Source organism: Falco rusticolus, chromosome 4 (genome assembly GCF_015220075.1).
Source record: "Falco rusticolus isolate bFalRus1 chromosome 4, bFalRus1.pri, whole genome shotgun sequence".
NCBI classification, from domain to species: Eukaryota; Metazoa; Chordata; class Aves; order Falconiformes; family Falconidae; genus Falco; species Falco rusticolus.
Genome location: NC_051190.1, coordinates 72867532 through 72882536, shown reverse-complemented (window position 1 = coordinate 72882536; position 15005 = coordinate 72867532). Strand labels below are relative to the sequence as shown.

The following is a 15005-nucleotide window of genomic DNA, read 5'->3' as shown; positions in this document are numbered from 1 at the left end:
ATTATGATATTTCTTATCTCTTGAATAAAATATGATACTTCAAGCTAATAAAAATCAATCTTGCTTCCATATACTAGTTAACCTGGTTATGAAGAGCTAAGAATGCCCAAAATACCTTAATACTCAGCTCTGTAAGTTAAGTAGCTGTGAAATAGCTCATGTACGCCCTTATCTGTGACAGCACCTTTGCAAAGTTAACAGCTGACTTGACGCATTGACTTCATTTTCCAGGAAAGACTAGTTTCCAAAGGCTTGTCTGTATTACAGAAGCTAAATGAAGGCTTCAGATGGACTGAGGCTTAGGAGATATTTAAAGGGACTGCATAGAAGGAATAACTTGGCTTACTGGTGAATTGATTCCAGCATTTAAACCCCTTGAAAAAAGGAGAGCCACCATGCTTGCTGCATGCAGAATGGGGGAGAGAAGACTCCCATCTGGCCTGTCATGGTCTTCTGGGAGATGGAAGTGAAAGGTTGGAGTCCTCTGTGAATGCTTAAAAGAGAAAAACCTTTTCTGCAGAGGAAGCTACTTCTCAAATCAAAACACAGTCAAAACCTCTGAACAGCTTTTACTCTGCAGGAGTATCTACTCTGTATCACTCCTGTAAAGCCTGCTTCCTGTAAGCCTTCACTAAGGTAGAAGTTTTGTGGAATGAGTAAAAAGCAAGTGGAGCTGTTTGGTGAGTGTGAATCCCATTCGGTGCTTGTTCAAGGTAATGGGAGTAGTTCCATGTTGTATAGACGTTCTCACAAGCACTTTGGAACTAACTTATCTGTAAGGAAAACTTTTTCTCACAAATAACATTATCCCTATCTGACAGGGATGAAAAAAAAATTACTTTTTCATCCTTATCAGTCAATTCCTTTCCTGTGGTGCATGGCGAGCGTGATGCGGTGCAGGTGCTGGGGCAAGCGGGCAGTAGGCTGCCATGTCTCACTCCAGCTGCCCACAGCACCCAGTTAGATCTGCAGCAGGCGGAGGGTGATGTCTGGGCTGTGCTGGAGCCCCCGCAGCTCAGACACAGGTATCCTGCAGCCTGGGGGTAGGGGCCTCAGCATCATCACAGTTTCATCTTTGAAGGTCCCAGGGAGAAGTGCTGAAGCTGTTCTTCACAGCAGGAAAACACCTGATGTTTTAAACAAGGTGTGCTGATGCTGTTCCTACCCTGCTTTTCTCTCTTAAGCATTCACAGAGGGCTTCAGCCTCTCGCTCCCCCCTCCCGCCAGGCCAGAGGGGAGTTTCCCCCATCACACTGCGCTTGGGCTGCTGTTCAGCAAAGCAGGCAGATCCGTGAGGCTGGGGCACGTGCCTGTCCAGCCTGGTGCTTTAGGCACTCACCTGAGGGAAATGTCCTGTAGCTGGTCCTGTGCTTGTTCTGGTGACTTTTCCTTGCAAAAGGGCCAGAAGTGACTCTGAGCAGAGTGCCTGGACCCAGGCCACGGCCACTGCTCACTGCAAAGCAGGACAGGTTCAGCCTGGTCTGTGGCATGGTGAGTAGGATAGGCTCGTTAAAAAGCACAAGAACGAGCCCAGCCTCCTTCATGCTGCAGAGGTTATGGGCACCAGGTTTTCTACTACCTATCAACATCCAGAATGATAAAAAAAAGCACAAACAAGCTTGCGTGGGAGATGCTTTCTGTGATAATGACAGCTCTGGGCATGTGCAATAGCTAATTTTCAACACTCAATCGGCAGGGGTGGCTGCAGCCTTTCAGGATTAAGAGTGGCTTAAGGTGCTGATGTCATCCTGCCTCTTGCAGACTGCTGAAGTCTTTTTCTGGATCTGGGCACTGAAAAGGTTAGGCCAATGCTTAATGTCATTTCTTGCAGCTGAAGCACTGTGGGGGCTCCGGGTGGTGGCATCCAGCAGGAGAGCCGCCTCCTCCAGGGGACGGTGGGGACCATCAGTGGCTGTGGGCAGAGACCCGAAGCCCAGCGTGCCTTCTGAAATGCGGGCTGACAGCTGGAGGTTACCTGAGCTATAACACTCTTTCAGATGTTGCTTCTCCCTCTGCTGCCAGCTGCTTTGCTTGCTGCTTTCTGTCGCCTTTGGTTGCTTTACCCAGTAGATGAAAGAATTGACTGTATCAAACACTGACAGCGCAGCAGAAGAGTTATTTCTGGCTCTTCTGTGTTTGGGGTTACTCAGAGCACAGAGAAGCATGTGGTAGAGCTTTCAATCCTGGGAATAAATAGAAAAATAAATAGAAACAAATAAAAATAAACTAGTTGCCAAGGGGATAGGAAGATTGCAGGAAACCTCTAAAGCCTGTGCTCTGTGCAACTGCAAGAGTGCCCTCACGGTGGAAAGGAGAATGGATGGTGACTGTGTAAACTTCTCAGTGTTTGATGCAGGTGCGCCAGCCTTGTGCTTGTACATAATCACTGGAAGCTGCTTAGTGCTGAGCCAGCAGCTGACCTCAGAACTGTATTTTACATCCCAATAACTACAGGCAGCAGCTGTACCGAGAGGGGCAGCCCCCAGCAGCGGCTGGGCACTTCTCCCACCCTGCAATGAACACTGTGAAGCTGCTCCTGTGAGCTTACACAGTGACTACCTCCAAATGTGTGAGCTGTACTCACAGTAAATAATACTAATCCTCCAGATAACTGAGTCCTCATATTTACCTCATGTAGCCAGAATCTTGCTTTCCTTTCCTTTTTTTTTTTTTTTTTAATAATCCTGCAAAATACAGAAACTGTTAACAGAGAATCCATATTCCAAGCCCCTAGGAACATGTAGCTAATGCATTTCTTCTGCCATCCAGTTTGTCTGCTTTAGTATACAGCAAATATACCTTTCCCTCCCTCTGCCCTCTGCTCTCTTTCTTCCCTCCGTCCTCTTTTTCTTTCTTTCTTTCTTGCTCGCTTGCTTTCTTTTTCTTTCTTTTTTCTTTCTTCTTCCTTCTTCCTTTCTTTTTCTTTTTTCTTTCTTTTCTTTCTTTTTTCTTTCTTTCTTTATTCTTTTCTTTTCTCTTCTCTTCCTCCTCTTCTTCTTCTTCTTCCTTTCTTCATCTGTCTTTCTAATATTTCAGTGTTGAGCGTACCTTTTTGGCTCACAAAGACTGCTCACACTTCTGGCCCAACCAAAGGCTCTTGCCTTCTCTCTTCCCCTCCCTGTGGCAGCTCTTTTCGGCTGTTATATCTGTAAATGATTCTGGTGCTTTCACTGCTGACATACTGTGCTTGGTGGGAACAACTGTATTTTTTTAAATGCACAGAGGAAATAGCTGCAAGGCTGCTCTGAGATCCTGAAAGCTTGGTTTACATGAGGTTTAAAGAACTCAGGGCACTTTGGATGAGGCCTGACAGCAGTATGGTGGAAAACTGTTCATCAGCGGTGGTGGTAGGGTGGTGGCATCGCTGTGCCTCAGGCTGCAGGGTGCTGCCCCATGGCACCAAGCTGCCCCACAGACTATCAGGCACCTGGGTGCCTCATGCAAAGCCAGAAAAGCACCCAAGGAACCGAGACCTTCAGAAAAGTGGTTGCGGGAAACCACTCATCCCAGCCTGGTGTAGAACCTCGCAAATGGGGTCTGAGACAAATCTCACCATGCCAGGCAGGGTGCCCAGTGCTGCCTGTGATTAGAGCAGGGCTCATGCTCGGAGTCCTCTTTGCAGCTGCAAAATTCCACATATAAGTGGATTACTGGGGACTTTGGGACTGGTCTGTTCTCCCATTAGTCAATTAAAACATATCCTGTAGACTTTCGATCACCTTTAGGCACCCACAGAGCTTGGAGGAACTTGTGGCTGCCATCCCTGTCACGGGGCTGTTGGTGGCAGTCACCAAGGACCCTTGCTGTGCAGAGGTCATGTTCTGCTGGGACACACCTGGTGCTGGGAGGCTCCTGCTCCTGGCCAGGGCTTGCTTATGCCCACTGGTGGAAGGGGAGGTGCTTGGAGGAAATAAATTCCCACATTTGGAGAGGATGAACAGCTGAGTGGCTGGATAGAGAAACTCACTGGTGCCCTAATGGCAGGTAGATAGTGAGATTTTAATTGCAAATCCATCCACAGTGGAAGGGAAGCCTGGATATTACTGAAAATTTAAAGTAATTTACATACAATAAACTGCTTTAAGAGACATTTGCTTGAGTGAAGTCATGCATGCAGCATCAGGAAGTGCCAAAAATAAAATTACATCCTCAGTCTTCATTTGGTCCCTTTATGTTCATGCATACTGCTACAGGTTTTAGCTGCAAGTGCATGGACCTTGTCTCATTCAGTGCACATACCCGACAGCACTTCAGGAATCACCACCACTTACCTGCTAGAGCATTTTCAGACTGCCTGGATGTGTGTTCCTTCAGTTTATTTATCTGCTTTAAAGAGTCTTGAAGTTTTAATTTCCTCTAGGGTACCCTCTGCTGTTCTTCACAGCCCCCCTGCGAGACGTGGGGTATTACCAGCCCTGTGTCATGGTGGGGCCATGGAGCACAGCCATCAAACTCAGAAGTGGAAGCTAACCTCAGCGGTCCGGTGAGGTCATTTAGCACTTTTGAGGCACTTACTGATATTAGGTCCAGGTACTTTCCCAGTCTAGGTCTCAGATAAAGTTCCCTCAAGATGAAGCTCAGCATTTCAGGGGTACTAATTCAAAACAAGGTTCAGGTGAAATTCCCAGCCTCAGCCAAGGAGGCTACACCACAAGCAGGAAAATAATCCGGTTCTTCAACATGATGTAGAGCTACCTTAACTGTAGGACCCTTCTCTCTCTACAACATATTGCATCCTTCATTCCACAGTTCCCTCCTTCTGCAATTAACGGCAGCAAAGCTCTTGCTAACAGGCGCCTCACAGCCCCGTCCAAGGTCATTCCTCACTGGCCAGAGGTAAAAGCTGCTTATGGGCTTCAGCCTGCAGCAACCAAACTCATTGCTTCAGAAAAGGGGAAGTCTACAGCAGCCAAATCTCTACACAGCAGTAATAGTTTCCGTACCAACTCCTCAGCCTGACATTTTCAGACCTTTTCTTTTCCAGAGACGTATTGCAGCTGTCTCCCCGTGGTGGGTTACACGAACTGCAAGGGGAAGGCAGCTGCTTGGAGCGTTTCTCCTCTCTGGTGGTCCTTGGCTGCAGTGTACCCTGCAGGATGGGATGGCTGCAAAGGGAAGAGATGCAGCTTTCTCCAGGAATTGCTCTGCAGTTATTCTTTGCTACTGGCTGTGATTCTGAAGTTCAGGAAGATGTCTCCGGCTCAGCAGACAGCAAATAAAAACATCTTCAGGATGGAGAAAGGTGGTGGGTTGAACCCGGCCAGCTGCCAAGCACGCACACAGCCGCCTGCTCATCCCCATCACCCCCAGTGGGACAGGGGAGAAAACAGGGGGTAAAAGGGAGAAAATTTGTGGGTGGAGATAAAGACAGTGAAGAAAAGGAGGTGAGGGGAACCCTGAGAGCAACAAAGCTAAGCACGCACCACCCCCACAGGGAGATGAATGCACAGCTGGTCTCTGAGCAATGGTCACCTTGGAAGCCAAGACCCATCCTTCTCATCCTTTACTTCAGTCTTTATTGCTGATGATTGAACCGATTGAGCATGACATTGTGTGGTATGGAACGTCCCCTTGACCATTTCAGGTCAGCTGTCCTGGCTGTGTCCCCTCCTGATGTCTTTCCCACCCCCAGCTGACTCACTGAGGGGGCAGAGTGGGAGACCAAGAGAAAGCCTTGATGCTGTGTGAGTGCTGTGCAGCAACAGCCGGAACAGCCTTGTGTCACCGGTACTGTTTCAGTCACAAATCCAAAACACAGCACCACGGGGGCCGCTACGCAGTTCGTTAACTCCAGCCCGGCCAGACCCAGCACAAGAACTTAGCAGAAGGTCAGAGGGGTGCATGGTCTGTACCTGCAGCTGGGTGACGGCTGTGTACGAGAGCTGAGAAGGATCCAGGTTTAAAGTCCACCAAATTAGGAGCAGGGTTTTCAGCCCACATGTCCCAGCATAAGACACTCTATAGATTTTATGGATATCTAAGAAATGTGTACGTTGGAAAAGCTCTGCTCTTTTACGCAACCAACTTTATTATACCTGGCAAAGTGAGTAATTCAGGGTGGGTTTACTGGCTGAAGCTCTCCACATGCAGACCGGGTTTCCATCCCCATCCCTAGCTAACGCTTAAATACTGGAAACAAAATCTGGCTCCCACCTACTGTAAACTACTACAATCATATTTTTAAAACTTATTTTGCAAACTGGGGATGGTAATTGCAAACATGCTTTCTGCTCTGACAGGCCTTGATGGAGCGTGCTGGAGTGCATGAGAGGTTTGTTGCCCCCAGCTCTCCCCATCAGACCCCAGCGCCCCGCGGCCGGGCTGCAGCAGTGCGTGCAGCTGTGCGTGCCTGCACCGCTCCTGCCCAACGCAGCGCAAAGCACTTGCCCTGCTGCTTTAAGCTAAAAAGGTTGGACTGTGATCCAGGAGGGGTCTGGAGTGGTGCATCCTCACACTGGTGGGATATGCCTCTATCCTGGCCAAATCCTGTTCTGCTGTTCAGTTACTCTCCAAGTGAAAAAGTTGTTTCTTATATTTAAACAGAATTTCTTGTATCGCAGTCCATGCCTATTGCCTCTAGTCTTGCTACTGGGTAACCAAGGGGAAGCTGGCTCTATCATTCGTACTCCCTCCATCAGGTGTTTTTACACATTGATGTGATCCCCCTGAGCCTTCTCTTCTCCAGGCTGAAGAGTCCCAGCTCTCTCAGCCTCTAGTCATAGGTCAGATGCCCTAAGCCCTTCGTTGTCCTCATGGCCCTTGGCTGGGTTTTTCCAGTATGTCCATCTCTCTCTTGTACTGGGGACCCCAGAACTGGATGCAGTACTGCAGGGGGGTCTCACCAGGTCTGAGCAGAGGGGAAGGATCACCTCCCCCAGAAAGCTTAGCTTCGTTATACCAAGTTATACTGACCGGTCAACAAAAGGGTACATAGAAAGTGGTGACCTGGCAGATGGGAGGGTAAGTAAAGGCCAGAGCTCTACAGCAACACATGAACATACTGGGTCAGATCAGTGATCCACCCGAACTCCTACAGTGCTTGCTGGGGAAACAGGGCTCCAATCCCCGGAACAGCCTTCATTTCCAGACAAGCAGAAATTCAGGGGCTTTTTGAGCCAGTGGCTTTATTCAGATCATTGATGAACTCGTCTGACCTGATTTGAATCCTTTAATGTTTTTAGCTTCTAACAGCCTGTATTTTGTAATTTTATAATGTACCAGGGAAAAACATTTTCTTTTGATTATTTTATCCTCACTGTCTGATAATTTTGCTGACTTTCCAGTAGTTCTTGTGTTAGAAAACACAGTAAATAATAATTCTGTGTTCAACCCCTCCGTGCTGCCCCTCATTTGACAGACTTCTCTAGTAGCTCCCCTCCAGCACCTCAACATGTTTCTTACATTTATACTGTCTTCTCATCCAGAAGCCACCCTGTAACCCTAATAATTCTCATCACTCTTTTCCATTTTAGTTCTGTTATAATGTATTTAAAACAAGGTGACTAGGACAACAAGCAGTCTTCAAGACACGTGCATTGGAGCAACACAGGGTGACATAACGGGAACTGCTGTTTTGTGATCAGTTACCTTCAAAGTAAGTAAAAATAGCCCATCTACTTTTTTGATCACTGCTCAGTACTGGGCTGATGTTTTCAGAGAGTTATTCACAGTCACTCAAAGATCTATTTTCTAAGGACTAATAGCTATGAGTTATTTTTCCCCCTACTTTGCCGTCATTGACATTAAAATTTCATCCACTGTTTGATTGTCCAGTCATCCAGGACTGTGAGATCTTCTGCAACTTGGAGCTTTGCATTAATATTGATTGCCCTTCATAATTTTGTACTAACTGAACACTTTTGTCAACCTACTAGTCCATCCTTTGCTAGGTCACTGAGGAATATACTGAACAGTGAAGTCCAGTGTGCAAATACTTGTGGGATCCCAATGACAGCTTCCTTCCGTGGTGAAGGCTCTCCATTATTTCCTACTTTCTAGCTTAAAATAGGGAGAATCTGCCTTTTATACTTCTTAGGAATCTGCAGTGATCATTTTGCAAAAGCTTTTGACAAAATCTTCAGTCTGCATCACCCTTACTGGCCACTGACTATTCCTCGGACACGGGATGCATTGCAATTAGCAAATCAGTGGTTTCACACTGAGTTACTCCAGACCTATTTGATGGTTGCTATTCTGCTTTCTTCTTACCTGTCGATGTATTGATTTATTTCAAAACCTTTTCGGTTTGAGATTGTTCTTCATCTGTCACAGGGGGCTCCTTCACCTTGTTCTTAATGAGTTGAATCCATGGAAGCTTTTTTCCTGTGGTCTTATCATTGCTGAGTAACCCTTCTAACTCTTGGCTGCCTCTCTTGAACCTGCACTGAATTTCTGGCAGACATAATGGTTTGGATGTGTTTGAAAGTGTTTTTTATTAGCAACTTTCTTCTTGAACTGGTATTTGATCCATCTCACTGGAGATCTATTGTCCATTTGCCAGATTTCCCTGGTTTTCCCATTTGGACATGACTTCTGTCAAGTTCTAGTAGTTCCCTTCACTGTCCTTTTTAACTGAGATGAGCTTTTTGTAAGGGTTCTTTTTCTTTTTCTCTTTTTCTCTTTCTTTTTCTTTTTCTTTTATGTTCTATGTTCTATATTCTATTTTCTATTTTCCATTTTCATTTTCATTTTTCTTTTTTTTTCTTTATTTCTTCTTTTTCTGTTTCTTTTTCTTTTTCAGAGGCTTCTCAGCAAGATAGTAAGCAGTTATCAGTTTAATATAGTATCTCCAAAAGTCTCTTCATGGCTTGTCAGCATTTTCAATCTTTTAGCTTCTAACTTTTTTTTTTTTTTTACATTGCTGCCCACATTTAGAAGAAAGCTCCCTTTTGAAGTTCAGCTTGATTGAAACGGACTTCCAGGTCATTTTTCCTTCCTGGCTTGATTCCTCTTTGCTTCTAACCTCTCCACTTTCCACACAGTCTGTAAATTACTTGTCTCTATCTGTCCTTTGCAAGATATGTTCTTAGCATTTCTCTCCTTTAACCCATAATTATCTAGCTGCCTTTTCCTTTAGGTAGCGGAGCTCCTATGTATCTAATTGAACTTGGAGCAATTGCTTTGAACTTCATGGCATTTATTTCAGACATGAGGAAGAGCTTTCAGATGATAGCTTGTCAATTTCCCCCCAGCTTTATTAGATGGACTAATAAAACACAGGGCACCTATCCACAAACCTGGATTTAGACTGTCAGCAGATGAACAGGCACTGGAGGTGCTGGCCAGCCAGGCTGGCAGGGCAGGACCTCGGTGTCCAGCGCCCATCCCACCTCCCCCAGCCAGGGCGCAGGGCAGGCTGGTGGGGAAGGATGGCTGGGGCAGAGCCTCCCTCCTGCTGTCCCTCGGCTGCCTGGCACTCAGCTCATCAGGGGCATGTGGGAACCCTGGTTTCATGTGAGCAAAGCCCGACACCCTCATGTACACCTTCAGTGGCTGGTACCTCCAACGCCAGGGGAGCAGCACTGGCTATAATGCAGCTGGGCATCCTGATGCCAGCCATGACTCAGCCATCCACAGAGCTACTGCTAGTAGAAAGCATCTTAACTTTAAATCCTAGACTGAACACAAAGAACCAACTTTTTGGTTAGATATTTTGATCTTGCGTAATATTAGCAGCTGAGGTATGAAGTCAGTCTTCAAAGGGAGGTAACACAAGTACCATCTGAGAAGCCAGCATAAAGCAGCATACCAAAAGGAAGACCTGGGAGACTCTCACTAATGACATCTGAGGAAAGTGGTGAAGAAAGTACATGACTGTGATACTAAGTCTGAGAAGGTCCCCAAATGTGGATAACTGACTAGCTGAAAAGGGTCACATAGACATAGTCCAGCTGGCTGGACAAAAATGCACATTGCTCTCAGCTTATCTGAAGTAAAGCAAAAATAACTGTCTTTGGCTGTTCTTGTTACACAATAACAGGAAGATTTTGGTGGGAAAAGAATGTTGCAGGTGGGAACCGATAACTACAGAAGAGAAACTAGGGGCGGGCTTGGTATTTAGGCAACTAACCAATAATGAGCTTAACTTTTGTAATATGTATGAGCTAATTATAAGAAGGCATAAAAGGTGACTGTAAGAGACAATAAACGAAGTCTGCTGATCACTCATATTGAGCGACTGTGTCTTCCCTCCGTCGCGACACCCAAAAGCAGAACAAATAGTCCCCCAAGCGCTGGGGATTTGTCTTGCATAGCACCATGGACTACAGACCACCAAAACCAAGAGCAGGGTCTGAATGTGGCAAGTTCTTCAGCTTCTGTGCACCCACTAGCCTGAAGAAGTTTCCTGGTTTAACACACACTAGACTTTTTGTGTCCTTCTCTTGCTTGTGATGGTTCTGCGGTTTCCAGGCTGACTGGTATTTCCAAACAAAACAGACATCACAGACTTCTCACAGCAGGTCAGAGTCCCTTATATTCCACATCATCAGCCTCCAGTTGGAGAGTTGCACTGTACAACTTTGCACTTTGAGCTATGTTGACATTAAGATAAGGTATTATATGTCTAAAATCCTACATGAATACATTCTGCAGGGTTTATTTATTTGCCTGCAGTCTGAATGGATCCTGCTGGTGCTGCTAAGGGGGTGAGAAGGGGACAGCAGCAATCTAAGCAAAGGTGGCACAAGCACTGCAGGACCCAGGAAAGACAGATTGGCATAAGCTTGGTTATAAAAGATTTTGAAAACCACTATTTTGTGCATGAGACAAAGCAAAATACTGGGCTGGCCTTCTACCTTTGTTCAATCTCCTTTCCACAGACACAAAGCAATTTCAAATGGACGATTTGCTTTCATCTTGCAAATATTATTTCTGTTCATCCAAGAAGCCCTTCCCCAAATGCACCCTACATCACTGGGGACCTGCTCCACACTCCAAATGTTTTTTTCATGTAATAAATACTTGACATTTAGAAAAATCGCTTCTAAATTTGCACAGTGCAGAGCTCACACTTTGAGATTACCCTCTAAACACCCTGAAGTGCCAGGCGCATAAATAAATATCTTTGCAAATAGATTCTCATTTATTAGTTTTGCAAGTGTATTTTCACTTCTTGGAGATGGGTGATTACTACAGGAGGAAAGAAACAGTTCTGGTTTAAATTAAATAGTAAGGAAGTGCAGGAGAAAAGCTGATCAAAAATGTTAAATTCTCTCCTTGTTACTTTGATTTGTTTTTCATCTTTTTAATTTGAATTTCATAATATCTATTCATAAATATTTCATAATAATGGTACTATACATCAAAACTGTCCATTTCTGCTTTATGTCATGGCCAACCAAGCATAGATCAAGCTGTGAAACAGCAGTGAGAGATAAACCGCGGTTTCTAGAGAGAGGGGAAGTTGTCTGTCTGCAGTTCGTGCATGGTCCCCATCACAGAGAACACAAATGGATCTCAGGATGTATTTTCCCCCATAACACTACTGGGAGAGGACCAAGCGTTGCTGTCCCCGTTTTGCAGAGGATACAATAGGGGATGAAGTGCTTGGCCATAGAGGAATCAAGGGACTGCTCTCTACTCTCACTACATGAAGATTAAAGAGGAAAAGATCCCTACAAAGGCATCCTTCCCTCTGGCCTGCAAAGTCTTGCCTCATTTCCAGGTGCTTGAAAAGGAAAGAGAGAAAAGATTCCTGATGGCCACAGATTGGTTAGCATCCCTTCCCACTATCACACAAGACCTGTGGATGGTGCCTGCGCTGCAGAGGCTGCTGTACTGATGCAGTTAATGGTGCCTTGCAAGGACACAAAAATCATGGAGCAAGGTGACCTTTTTGCTTACTTTGCCTGTCAAAAACCTAAACCTCTTGTTCAGGTCGGCCCTCTGTTGTCAGTGGAGGAGTAACAGCACTGTGGTAGATGGGATAAAGGGCCCGTTTCCACTAGTCCGTGACTACAGAAGGCAGCTTTGCCAGCCCAGATGGTGAGCTCGGGGCAGGCTGTACAGGCCGTCCCCGCCTCAGTACAGGCTGAGCCTTAGCAGCCAAAACCACCAGGACCAGGGATCCGGGAACATGTGCTCAGAGCCCTTGGGCCAAGCGCCTTCAGCTCAGGGACTGCTTGTGTTCTTCCATGAAATCTATGAGTCAGTGGCAGCGATGACCATGATGACTACAGACAGATTGTGTTTTGGTCTGGTTGTGCCAAAACATTGTTTCTTGGCCAAGTCAAAACTTTGTGAAACCAGTTTCTCACTTTTCCTGGCAAATGGCAGGTGAAGCTGTGTGGAATGGGTTGAGTGTGGAGGTCCCTGTTAGCACAGAATCATGCTTTTGCTACTGCTTACCTCTTTCTCTGAGCGTGGCTATCCACATTCAAGGAACATGCTGCCCAGTCAAGCTCCATGACATCCCTTCGTTAATGCTGTATTACACTTAGAACTGGCTATTATTTACCTCCGGCTTTTGGTTCTCTCAGGAAGATCAAGCCCATGGCTCCCAAAGTCCCTCAGACTCACAGTTACTTTATGTCTTGCTACTGAATTGATCCAAGAATGACAATCCCTAAGTGAAAGCAGTTTTACTTGCACTGCTAGGCTGCTGAGCCAAAGCCAAAGTACGATCGGATTAAACTACCTCTAATGTATCTATTCAGGGCTGCACAACAGTTCAAGTACAGAAATCCAATACTGATTTCAACAGTGAACATTTGATAGAGAAAAAGAACTTCTGCATTCGGATTAACTTCTTGTAACTGTGAAAATTGTTTTAGATATCACAGAAATCAATTTCAGTATGTTTGTTATTCACCAAGGTACAGATTCTTTCAGAGAATCCTTATCAACCTGATCTCGTTATATGTTCTAAGTGATGTTTACAGTCTGCTACTTGGCTACTCTTTCCCTGGCCACAAAGTGTAATGCCAAGGTGTAATGATCAGGCCACAGACAAGTCCACGAGCAGGTACGAATAATACATAGGTATGACTAGCCGGTAGCTCGGTCTGGGGTTGTACCTGCATTTCACCACCACTGTAGTCCCTTAGGGTGGAGCATCGAACTACAGACGTTATGGCCCAGCTAATCACCCTACACTCTTTACAAACCAGGGAATCCAGGGCATGATTTATCACATCCTAATGTAGGTAACTAGAATAACACAAACGAATTATTCTCCTCTTCTCTCCACAGACGATAACGGGAACCTACAATTATGTTTTTGAACTACAGTGATGACACTTGCCTTCAGTCACATGGAGAACACCTTTGATGTCAAAACACACCTGGTTCAGTTCACTGCTAGACTATACAGCACTGAACTCCTGCGCTGGCCACATTCTCCCCTCTTCTTTCTCTTTTCCCCTGGCCTGAGGTCACTTTGCAGTGATCTTCCATCTCAGCTGATCTCTTGCTGTCTGACTTTTGAAATTAATATCCTCAGCAAATTATTCAGCTCCTGTGGAGCACATACAACACAATCAGTATAATTACTTCATGTCACACCTCAGTTGTCACTTCACTTTAATGGACTGCAAGTAAGATGAACTTGAAAAGTGCTCTAAGTTAATGTTCTTAGAGTTTCTATTTTAGACTCTTCTGAAAAATGTTAAATATATTCAGAAAAAGAGATTTCATCCTAGAAATGATTCTCTTTATTATAGCAGAGCGAATAGGGCCGACAGAGTTCAGAGCTCTATGATTAAGCCACTGTTAAAAAAACATTCAATGTAGATAGGGAAAGGGTAGGACAGGAATGACAGGACTGATCTAGTAAGTGTAGGTGTTTACGATACAGAAATTTAGATATGAAATCGCCACCCTGACTCCTGTGTTTATGGACCATGGAGCTTAGCACAGAAGTCACCCTACCTTGAACCGGAGACTGTGGTTGGTGAGATGAATCTCAGGGTATTTCCTTCTGCCACCTCGCTCAGTTTTGCAGCAAGGTGAGGTGCCCAAGGACACTGGCAGACCTGTGTCACAGCTGCTAGATCTGCCTCCCACTGGCCCATCCAGTGCTTCAACATGTCTGGCTTTTTAAAAGGAGGTTATTTTACACCAGCATTTGATGGAGAACTGTATTCAATGTCAGAGGACAGTAATCTCCCAATTTAGGCCACTGCTCCTGCCACTTAATGATCACATCCCCTTCATAACATTTCTCCATGATGTATCATGCATGAGCATATCCAGAGTATCTTAAGTCTTGTGTCTTGCTCTCACATTCCAATGCCTGAGAGAACAGCGCTGTCTTTTTTGGATCCAGCTTTGAAACCTTTTGTGACAGTGTAACAACTCTGTATTTGGAAAAGTAGGAAAAATTAATTTCAAATCCATCTAGGGTAAGAGTCTTTTTGCTCCTCTTCTATATCATAATACAGCTTTCGGACATGTACCACGGCAGCATGCCACCCAGCTCAACTCCTTCCTCTCCTACAGGTGATTCACCCCCATCATTCCTACGTCCCTGGCAGGACTCCTGGGCACCCAGCTGCTGACAGGTCTGGGGGGGTCGGTAGCCAGCCCGCAGGCGGGAGCTGTGCCTGTGCTCTGCTACGGCAGAGAAAGCACAGGGCTGCAGCCCCCTCCTGCCTGGGGGTCCTGCCTGGGCTCACAGCAGGTTTTGCACAATTCATATTGTCCGAGGAAAAGAATCTGTTTTAGAGGGGCAGTCTGAACCGAGGGAGCATTGCTGAGTGGTTTTACTGTGTTAGAACTCCACACATCATACATAATGCAAGAGTAATTTTCATCCTTACAAAGGAGATTAAAAGCTAAACAAAAAGAACCAGTGCCCCTGCGGGTTTGGAGTTACAGAAGCAGCACTACGCTTAGAATTCAGTCAGATTATTTTTGCCCAAAAAGTCTCTCAAAATACCTAATAAAGTAATTTTGAAGATGAAAGTTATTCCATTTCTAATAATTTTCCCCAGCACATCCAGCATTTCTTCTTCCAGTAAAAGTGGCAGAATGTGAGCTCCTGGGCCAATCCAGCTTTGCTCCCT

General features: G+C 45.5%; 1 long non-coding RNA gene across 1 annotated transcript; it reads left to right on the top strand.

The window, feature by feature from the left end:
- The first annotated feature begins 1704 nt into the window (after window positions 1-1704).
- On the top strand, window positions 1705-15005 carry LOC119146406. Its single transcript, XR_005103728.1, has 3 exons — window positions 1705-1799; window positions 4985-7594; window positions 13192-15005. It is a non-coding gene; the product is annotated as an uncharacterized LOC119146406 (long non-coding RNA).